We start from the raw sequence: 10,619 nt of genomic DNA on the forward strand, positions 1-10,619 counted from the left end.
CTCTTCCTCTTCCTCTTCCTCTTCCTCTTCCTCTTCCTCTTCCTCTTCTTCTTCTTCTTCTTCTTCTTCTTCTTCTTCTTCTTCTTCTTCTTTTTTCCATTTTATGTATTTGTTTTAGGGTCTGTCTACACAGCTTGGACTTGTAGTGATCCTCCTGTTTTCAACTTCCCCAGTGCTAGGATTACAGGCGCATGCCACCACACCCAGATTTGGTCACCAGCTCAACACAGCATAGGGGCAGGGCCAGTGCAGCATGTGGGACCAGGATTCCAGCCCTGGTCCTTGTACTTGCCAAAGCAAGCACTTAGAAGCCAATTTCTTGGGGGCCTGGGATATACCTTTGTAGTGTAAGCACCTGCCTGGCAAGTGCAGAGTCCTGAGTTCGATTCCAGATACTGCCAAAAAAAGAAAAAAAAGAAAAAAGCCAGTTTCTTTACTACACAGGCTTTCAACCCAGATAGAGATTCAGCTTAGGCTTATTGTCAGGGTTCAGATAAACTGAGGTATACAGAATAATCTGACAAAAACCTCACTACATTGATTTATTATTACTTTTTTTTTTTTTTTTTTTTTTTTTTTTTTTTTTGGTGGAACCGGGCAGTGAACTCAGACCCTTGCGCTTGCCAGGGAAGCTCTTATTCCACTGAGCCATCTCCCCGGCCCTGATTTATTATTACTTTTATGCTTTAAAAATAATTATATTGGGGCTGGTGGGATGGCTCAGTGGTCTAAAGCACCTACTTAGAACAAGCTAAGCTAAGCAAAGCACAGGGACCGCGGTTCAATCCCCCAGCGCCGCATGCCAGACAGCCCCGCCCCCTGGTGGGCTGAGCTGGCCACACACACATAAATAAATAAATAAATAAATAAAAAATAATAATTATATTCTTATATATTTAAATATCAATGGAAGCAATTCTTACTCCTTACATTTGTGTTATCCTGGCCATTTTCTTTTTTCTTGTTCCCTCTTCATGAACAGTTCATGTTTTCCAAAAATTAGAACATTGTGAAAGATTGTAAGGAAAACTGAAATGAAAGTTAAACATAAATGTTCTACTTTTCAAAGAAGAAAGGGTGGGGGAGGTAGCTCAGTACAATAAGTGCTTGCCTAGCAGGCACAGGGTCCTGAGTTCAACCCCTAGAACCACAAAAAATAAAAATAAAAAAGGGCCAGGGGAGATAGCTCAGTAAAGGGCCTGAGTTCAATCCCCAGTTCCACCAAAAAAGAAAGAAAGAAGAAAAAAGTATGGCCAAAATCAAGTCTGGGGGTTTACCTGTTTTTAGTAATCTTTGCTTTGGTCTATATTGACATCGATAGTTGGGAATTGTTTGAAACTGGTTATTATAAATGCTTGATTTTACTTAATTTTTTTTTTTTTTTTTTTTTTTGGTGGAACTGGGGATTGAACTCAGGCTCTTGTGCTTGATAGGCAAGCGCTGCTTCTACTGAGCTATCTCCTTGGCCCCCTAATTTTTGTAAAACAATCCTTTAGCAAAAGAAATTTCCAAATAATTTCTCATTTTCTCAGTAACAGGCAAGAAATGAAGGTCAAATCCCTGAACTATTTACTTAGATGAACAGAAATACTCCCTTTTGCATTAATGGATATGCAAGATTTAGCCATGAAAGGGTTAGGGTAAAATGAAAATCCTTTCAGTAATAGTTGAAATCTAAGAAAATCTTTGATGGAAATTAAGCACTTGATCAAAAAGAGGAAAGGGTTATTGGCAAGAGCTGAGATTAAATAACAGAATTGTCTGAGACGAGGCCTCAATTATAAGAAGCAAACAGTTAATAATACCCTCTTAGAAATCTGCTTTTCCTTGAGACATTGCTTTGGGAAAACACAAAGGGGTTTCATTTTGTTTTAGCTAAGATACAACTAGGCCCCTTACCTTTAAAAATGTAAAGAAAACTTTAAAACTTTTAAATTTGAAAAAAAATCAGAATCAAGAAGGAAGCATTTAGATTATTCTTCCAGTATAATCTAAGAGATAGGGCCTGGGATCTAGCTCAGTGGCATAAGCGCCTGCCTGGCAAGTACAAGTTCCTGAATTCGATCCCTGGTACCTGAAAAAAAAAAAAAAAAACAACTGAGATAGTAAAATCTAACCCCAAATTGGGGTGAAGATATTTGAAAAATATACTTTTGTTAAAATTCTATAAACTGAAACATAGAAACAAATCAATTGCCTGGCAAGCACAAGGTCCTGAGTTCGATCCCTGGTACCATCAAAATAATAATAATAATAATAATAATAATAATAATAATAATAAAAGAACTCAACCACCCTGAGGACTAAAAATCAGCAAGCTCACTACAGGAAAGCACAAACTAGAAGTCCACAATCCGATGTTTGGGATAAAGAGTTTGCTCTTAAGTCAGAAATCATATCCCTTTGCAAGAATGTAGGTGCACAGAAAATTCAAGAAGTGTCCTTCCTTAAACACAGTGTGTGTCCCATTCTTTTTTGGTATTTAGCTTTTATTACTTTAATGTACATCAATAATATAGTTGCTATCAATAAAATTATGGCAAAAAATAATATAGTTGTAAAAAATAATATAGTTGTTGGGGCCGGGGAGATGGCTCAGTGGAATAAGTGCTTCCCTGGCAAGCACAAGGGCCTGAGTTCAATCCACCGTTCCGAGAAAAAAAAAAAAATAATAATAATATAGTTGTAACACTAAGAGAGATATGTGAGAGTGTGTAGCACAGGGGTTTGGTCATTGAAGGTACTCAATAAATGCTGGATTTAAATCCAAATCTGCCTTGAAAATGACGAAAGACATTTTCCTTTTCTCTTTTCTTTTCTTTTTTTCTTTGTGCAAGATTTATTCAATGCCTCCACACAGCAGCCTCCATTTTCAGATACTGCTGCCAGGAGCACCCTGTTGGGCAGCAGGGACGGCTGGGGCATGGCAGGCGGCTCTTGTGTCGCACCCTACTGCTCCGGGATGGGAGCGGCGGGCGGGATCTCGCTCTGGGTCCCACAGCGCTCACGCGGCCAGGCAGAGGCTTCGTGGGGCAGCCTTCCCACCCGGATCCCAGGGCAGCGTGATCTTTCCTCTGCCACCCGGCACACCCCGTCTGAGCAGCACGGGCGCACGGCAGAGCCAACACAGCAGCTGACAGGGGCCCCGCGGTGCCTCATCAGGCCATGCACAGCCTCACGGATGCAGCCCGCTGTCCGCGGAGCTTCCCAGACCCCACGACCTCGCGCGGTCGATGAACCGCGTCACCCCAGCAGCCCTCCGCGCAGCGAGCCCTCCTAGGAGGAGCTCGTAACGCAGAGACTCGGCCTGGGCAGTGGCGCAGAGACCTCTCGTTGCCACCTGCTCAGCGCGAAGCCCTACGATGCCCTCACGGAAGCCAAAGCTCTTCTGAACCACAGCAGCCCCTCGCGGATCTCCGGCCCTTCTCACCAAGAACGTTCTGTGTCCTGGTGGCTGAAAGGATGATTTCTGCCCCGGTGGGTGTAACTCTGACTTCAACGCCAGAGCAGCCAACCTCAGCCAGCTCCCCAGTGAGGCCCTCATTTAGTTTAGCTTTGAAGGTGCCTTCAGCGACGAACTTCCTATTCTTAGAGATCTGTACCGCCGTCTTTCCACTGCGCGCGTCCCAAAAGGCGACGTTTTCTATTTGTTGACATTTCATGCTGTAGCTCCTTCCAGGCAGCGACCATTTCCTGCTGACTCTGGTCTGGTCTCCTCACCCCCCTGCGGAGTCACATGTTTGCAGAGTTACTTGGCGTGTGGGGTTTTGCCAGGAAGTGTGGCTTGAGGAAGAGTGCTGGCGTGGTTTGTGGATCTTGAGTTCTAACCTCGGTCACAGAACTTTGGTAAGTCTTTTTAGTTCTCTGGGCCTCGGTTTCAGCATAGGCAAAACTGGGATGCCATTAGCTCCTCACCAATAAGGCTGTTGGAGGGAGGTCAACTTGGATAAATAACAACTTGCCTACATCAAGCTCTGAAATAATGTGAATTTATTTCCCTCCCAGGAAGGGCTACGTGTGCACAGCCTCAGGACACCAACACCCAAAGAGAGCGTGGGATACCTCCTGACATGTCTGGTAGGGACTGATTAAAGCGGCAGCTTCTGACTCCAAGAGAAAGGGAGTGTGTAGTTCACTGTTGTTCTCTCAGGTGGCCAGGAGCTATTTCTATCAAGTTGTAAGTATATTGAGTTGTGCCTAGTGAGGAAAAGAATTTTTCTTCTTAAATTTGGACTTATTTGTGTGCATCTGTGTGATGTGACCTTGAAAACATGCAGCTGTGGGGCTCTGGAAGGCTTTCTGGGCGTCTTGCTATTAAGGGTATCACAGCATGCTCCAGAAATAAGTTTTAAAAATATTTAATTGCTAGCCATGTGCATGTATATAAGAAAAGCAAGCTCAGTTTCTGCTGCTATGTAAGTATACTCACCCAACATAGCACCTTTCTAGGACCCCCCAATGTGTGTTCCCACTTCCAAGTAATTCTACAGGTGATTGCAGCGGACACCCGTGGGCTCGCCTGTCTTCTGTCCCCCTCAGTTCTGATGTTGTCCACCTGGTGTCAGCTCTCACAGGTTGCGGGCTCAGTCCCACATGACTGCTTCTGACATTGTATGCAGGTCACAAGCCCAGGCTGTGGCTTGGTCTCACCGACCAGCTACAAATTGGGGTTTGTCTGACCCCCTCTTTATGTGTGATGAGCTTGCTAGCATGGCTTACAGAATCAGAGGAACACTTCCTGACATTTGCCCACTTATTATAATGGGAATTACAAAGAGTACAGAGGGAAGAGATGCACAGTGTGGTACGGGACAAGTGTGCAGAGCATCGTGCCTCTTCTGAGCACACCTCGCTCTAGGAACTTCCCTGTGTTCTTTTTTTTTTAACTCAAGCCCTTGCACTTGCCAGGCAAGCGCTTATTCTACTGAGCTATCTCCCTGGCCCTTCTGTGTTCATCTATTTGGAAATCCCCAAAGCTCAGGCCTTTTGGCTGTTTTTGGAAGCTTTATTCTACAGGCGTGCCTGAGTGAATCATCTCCCATTGTTTATCAATTCAACCTTTATCCTCTCAGTCCTCCCTGGGAGGGGCTGCAGGTCAAATTTCTAAACTTGTAATCACCTGTTTAGTTTCCTTAGCATCTCACCTTGATCCTTAGACTAGGCCCCTTCAGTCATAGAATGAGAAGTCATTAGGATGTAAAAGACTCCTTTTTTTTTTTTTTTTTTTTTTTTTTTCCTCCTCCTCCTTCTTCTTCCTGTTCTTTCTCCTCCTCTGCCTCCCCCTTCTCCTTCCCCTCCCTTTTTTTTTTTTTTACAGAACTAGGTATTGAACTCAGGCCCTTGTACTTGCCAGACAAGTGCTTATTCTACTGAGCCATCTCCCCAACCCCCAAAAGACTCTTCTAACTTCAAGAGATCCCAAAGATTTTAGGACCTTTATATCAAGGGAATAGGGGAGCAGGGAAATGGCTCCTTAGAATAAGCACTTGCCTGGCAAGCACAAGGGCCTGAGTTCAATCTCTGGTTCCACCAAAAAAGAAAAAAAAAAGAGAATGGAAGGAAAATCAAACATATATTTCACACACAGTTGAAATTTCCCCCAGTTAGTTGTTTCAAAATAGTTCACTACTATTCATTATAGTATAGATCTTATATATGTATTTAATACATATTATGTTCATGAGTATTGCTTTTGGCCCACATAAAAACTCATATAAAAAAAGCAAATTTTCATAACATAGCCTCCGTAAATACCAGCGTGGAGATCTAAGCCAACATGGGAATCATTTGATGTAATCTACTTTCTTAGATTGTCTACAATAATTGCCTCAGCAATATATTTACTGATAGGTTAATTTGGATAAAATTATGGTACTTTTACTTGACAAGGGTGATTTAGAATCCCAGGATGATTTTACAGAGGAGATTAAGTTATTCATTTCACTTTAATGGCCTTCTAGGACTCTAGTTCAATTGTTGGTGAAATACAGTATTACTCAGTAAATTGACACCCAGATTTAATGAATTTCTAGGGAGAATTATTACAAGACGACATGGAACAAAGCAGCAAACCTCTTTTAAATGCTTCTGTCATGTGGTATTTATTTTCTTGGATTGTGTATTCTCTTGTATCTTATCTCTGGGATATACACTTCCCTAGAATAAATAGAACATTTTGATTATTACATATATTATAACACCTGTGCACTAGAGCAGGGTCTAGCAAGAGCCTCCAAAGTGTACCTAGAAGATCATTTAGCAATGCTCATGAAACCAGTTATCCCACCTGATCAGAGACCCAGTGAGAACATACGCCAGCATGTCGGACAAGAGCTTGCAGGTATATTGATAATTGTAGTAAACAAGAAATACAAAATTTCACTAGAGCCAAGATCTAGCCATTCAATAATCTAGATCCTTCCACTTTCCTGCCTGTTTATGCGGCCAGTGATAGCAACATCAAACAATTCATGATTAATTTGTTTTTCAGGAAGATGGTGAGAGACTACAGCATTCCAAAAAAGAGAATAGCAGACACAGAGACCTAGGAATGAGAAACAACATGGGAAGTAAGCCCAGGACTGCTGAGGTGTGCAGACTCTTGAGAAATCTAACGAGGGGGCCAGTGAATCAAGAAGGCCAAAGCCTGCAGGGGTGTTTACCTCTTTATAAGGTCAGTAGGAAGCTTTTGGATAATAACTAAGAAGTCACAAGATCTTGGGGCCGGGGAGATGGCTCAGTGGAATAAGCGCTTCCCTGGCAAGCGCAAGGGCTTGTGTTCAATCCCCGGTTCTGCAAATAAATAAATAAATAAATAAATAAATAAATAAAATAAGAAGTCACAAGATCTTATTTTTATTTTACTTTATTTTTCATATTTGTATTTTTATAAATTTTGTTTTATTGCAGGATAGAGACTAGGAGGTCAGAAGAATGTGAAGAAGGGAGAGGGACCCCAAGGTTTTGATTTGAGCCACTGAGGGCAATGGGCCATTTGTAAAGGACAGCAACACTGAAGTATAGGCAAATTTTTTTTTTTGTTCACTGTGTTGTTCCTTGTTTGGGGGGGATAGAGGAGATTATGATGATTTTAGTTTGATACACACTAAATTTAGGGTACCTGGGACACATCGAATTAGTCTGCTTGTGCAGCTATAGTAACACACCACAGACTGTGTGGCTTAAACAACAGATCTGTATTTCTTTGCAATTCTGGAGGGTGAGGAGGCCAAGATCAAAGTGCTGTCAAGGTGGGCTTAATTTTCTGTTCTCTTAGCTTGTTGGTTACTGCCTACAAGTTCTCACAGTTACAGAGAGACAAGGGTCACAGCTTTTGTACTTTTTGATGGCTTTCTTTCTTTCTTTCTTTCTTTCTTTCTTTCTTTCTTTCTTTGTATTTTAGGGAAGGGTTTACAGGGTGGTCAGGGTCCAATACTAGATCAGACTCGTAGTCATCTGCCTGTTTAAAGCCTCCCAAATGCCGGAATTACAGGTGCACCACCATGCCCAGTCTCAATCGCCATCTCAGCCTCAATCGCCATCTCAGCACTCCCCGGGGGCAGGGCCAGCATGGATCCAACCATGGCCCCTTGGGATTGAACTCAGACCCTTGCGCTTGCCAGGGAAGCGCTTATTCTACAGAGCCATTCCCCCGACCCCCCTTGATGTCTTTCTTTTTTTTTTTTTAATTTTATTTATTTATTTATTTGAGAGAGAGAGAGAGAGAGAGAGGTGTGTGTGGCCAGCTCAGCCCACCAGGGGGCGGGGCTGGCTGGCATGTGGTGCTGGGGGATTGAACCGCGGTTCCTGATGCTTTGCCAAGCTAGTTCCAAGTAGGTGCTTTAGACCACTGAGTCATCTCTCCAGCCCCTGTCTTTCTATAGGAGACTAATCCTATTGGGTCAGGGCCAAACCTTTAAACATTAATCTTAGTTACTTCCTTCAAAGCCTTATCTCCAAATTCAGACACACTGGGGTTAGACTTCAACATATTTTTAAAGCTAAAAACAATTTACTTTCAACTACACACAAAAAATCAACACTTCAGGGGCTGGTGAGATGGCTCAGTGGTCTAAAGCTCCTACTTAGAACAATCTTAGCAAAGCACAGGGACCACGGTTCAATCCCCCAGCACCACATGCCAGCCAGCCCCGCCCCCTGGTGGGCTGAGCTGGCCACACACACACACACAAACACACACATAAATAAATAAATAAATAAATAAATAAATAAATAAAAATATTAACCCAGGGGGCCCGCCCCTTAGCTCAGTTCTTTAAGTGGCTGCTTCAACAAAGCAGTCAGGCTCAGGTTGCTGTGGTTCGATCCCCACAACTCAAGCCAGCCAAACCTTCCCTGAAGGCATTCGGAGAAAAAAAAAAAAAGAAAAAAAGAAAAAAAATTAACCCATTTAATTCTCACAACAGCCCCATGAGATGATACTTAACTAAGCTAACAGGTAAAGACATGGTAGACTATGTGGGCGTATAGTCAGCACTCTATATAAGTTAGCTGTTTTTACTCTCATGATCATTCTTTTTTTTTTGGATCATTCTTTTTTAATTTTTAATTTTATGTATTTGGCATAGGGCCTCACCTTGAAGCTTGGACTCTAGTGAACCTCCTGTTTTCAGCCTCCCTAACGCTGTGATTATAGGCTTGTGCCACTGCACCCTACTTAGGGGCCAGGCTGGCTCAGCGTGCCCAAGGGCGGAGCAGGTGCAGTATGTGGTACTGGGAATCAAACCCCGGTCCCTGCACTTGCCTAAGCAGGCACTTAGTCTGCTGAGCAATCTCACCTGCTTCTCATGATTATTCTGGGGCTGGGGAGATGGCTCAGTAGAATAAGTGCTTGGCTGGCAAGCGCAAGGGCCTGAGAACCGGAGGGTTCTGCAAAAAAAAAAAAAAAAAAAAAAAAAAGATTCATGATTATCTCCTACAGAGGAGAAACAAAGTGACAGTGGGCATAAATATGTTATATTTTTATGGGCAACTTGGCAAGTGGGCAACTTGGCAGGTGGTAAAGTTGAAATTTCAAATTCACATCTCAAACTCTTCACCATGACATTAGAAGGTAATTAGATTCCCTTTTCCACCAAAATGAAATCAATTCAGCTATTACATTTAAAATACAATGATAATGCTCACACAAGACAGCCAGTGACAGTGTGGCATCTACACCGCAGGACTTTCAGAATGAAGCCGGCACAGTGATGTGGAAGGTGGGCTGTAGGCAGAGGAGAACAAGCTGTCAGGTGCCCCAGTGAACAATCCCCAGACCAGAGTACCTGGTGCATATGGGGAAGGGTACGTGTGTCTAAAGGAAAGGGGATCCCCAACATGAAATTAAGTCAAAATATTCATTTAGATATATTGTCTGTACTGAATTTCAGTAACATTCTTTTCTCTCTCTCTCTCTCTCTCTCTCTCTCTCTTTTCTTTTCTCTTTTTCTTTTCTCTCTCTCTCTCTCTCTCTCTCTCTCTCTCTCTCTCTCTCTCTCTCTCTCTCTCTCGGAACCAGGGATTGAGCTCAGGTCCTTGCACTTGCCAGGCAAGCACTTATTCTCCCAACATGAAGTTAAGTCAGTGCATTAAAAAGAAATTATTTCCTGTTTCTACCATCAACATTTTAAAAGTAAAGCTAGGGCCTGGGAGATAGCTTAGTGGCATAAGCATCTGCCTGGCAAGTGCAAGGTCCCAAGTTCAATCCCCAGTACCACAAAAATAAGACCAAAAAAAAAAAAAAAGTAAAGCTAGAGGTTCGGGGAGATAGCTCAGTTGAATAAGTGCTTGCCTGGCAAGCACAAAGGCCTGAGTTCAATCTCCGGTCACACACACACACACACACACACACACAAAAGTAAAGCTGAGAAAAAGGGAGGTGAAAGCAAACAATACTGAGTGATAGCATTCAGCATGTCTTTTTTTCTCCCCGGCCTCTCGGCGTGTCTTAATATAGTTTGGCTCATAAAGTCATCAGGATGGCTTGAGAAGTACCTATCAGCCTGCTTTTGAAGAGAAGAAACCTGAAAGTCAGTGATTTGCCTAGAGTCTCCCAAGGCAAGGGTAGGTCCGGATTTGAAACTAAGCCAGGAGAGCCATGAAAGTTGCTCTCTCCTTGTTATCTAGACTGCACATAATCACAACTGTCCTCGCAGATGGGTCCTGTCTTGAGCCAGGAGAAATCCTGTTCTTTTTTTTTGGCATAATTTTATTGATAAACATATAGCAATGAGACAGTTTCAAACCAAATTGGTAGGAGAGTTTCAATAATTAACACATTGGGGCCGGGGAGATGGCTCAGTAGAATAAGCGCTTGCCTGGCAAGCACAAGAGCCTGAGTTCAATCCCCGGTTCCGCAAAAAAAAAAAAAAAAAAGAATGTACCTCAATAATTAACACATTGCGCTCTTCCTGTAAGCAGCCTTAGGTGACCTGTGAAAATGGTTCGCTACTCTCTTGACCCAGAAAACCCCACAAAATCATGCAAATCAAGAGGCTCAAATCTTCGCGTTCACTTTAAGAACACGTGTGAAACTGCCCAGGCCATCAAGGGTATGCATATCTGAAAGGCCACCAAGTATCTCAAGGATGTCACATTAAAGAAGCAATGTGTACCAT

General features: G+C 42.9%; 1 pseudogene; it reads right to left on the reverse strand.

Moving 5' to 3' along the window:
- Nucleotides 1-2,949: 2,949 nt before the first annotated feature.
- On the reverse strand, nt 2,950-3,662 carry LOC101592063 (annotated as a pseudogene).
- Nucleotides 3,663-10,619: the final 6,957 nt, after the last annotated feature.

The sequence above is a fragment of the Octodon degus genome, unplaced genomic scaffold (assembly GCF_000260255.1).
Source record: "Octodon degus isolate 3935 unplaced genomic scaffold, OctDeg1.0 scaffold00074, whole genome shotgun sequence".
Taxonomy (NCBI): Eukaryota; Metazoa; Chordata; class Mammalia; order Rodentia; family Octodontidae; genus Octodon; species Octodon degus.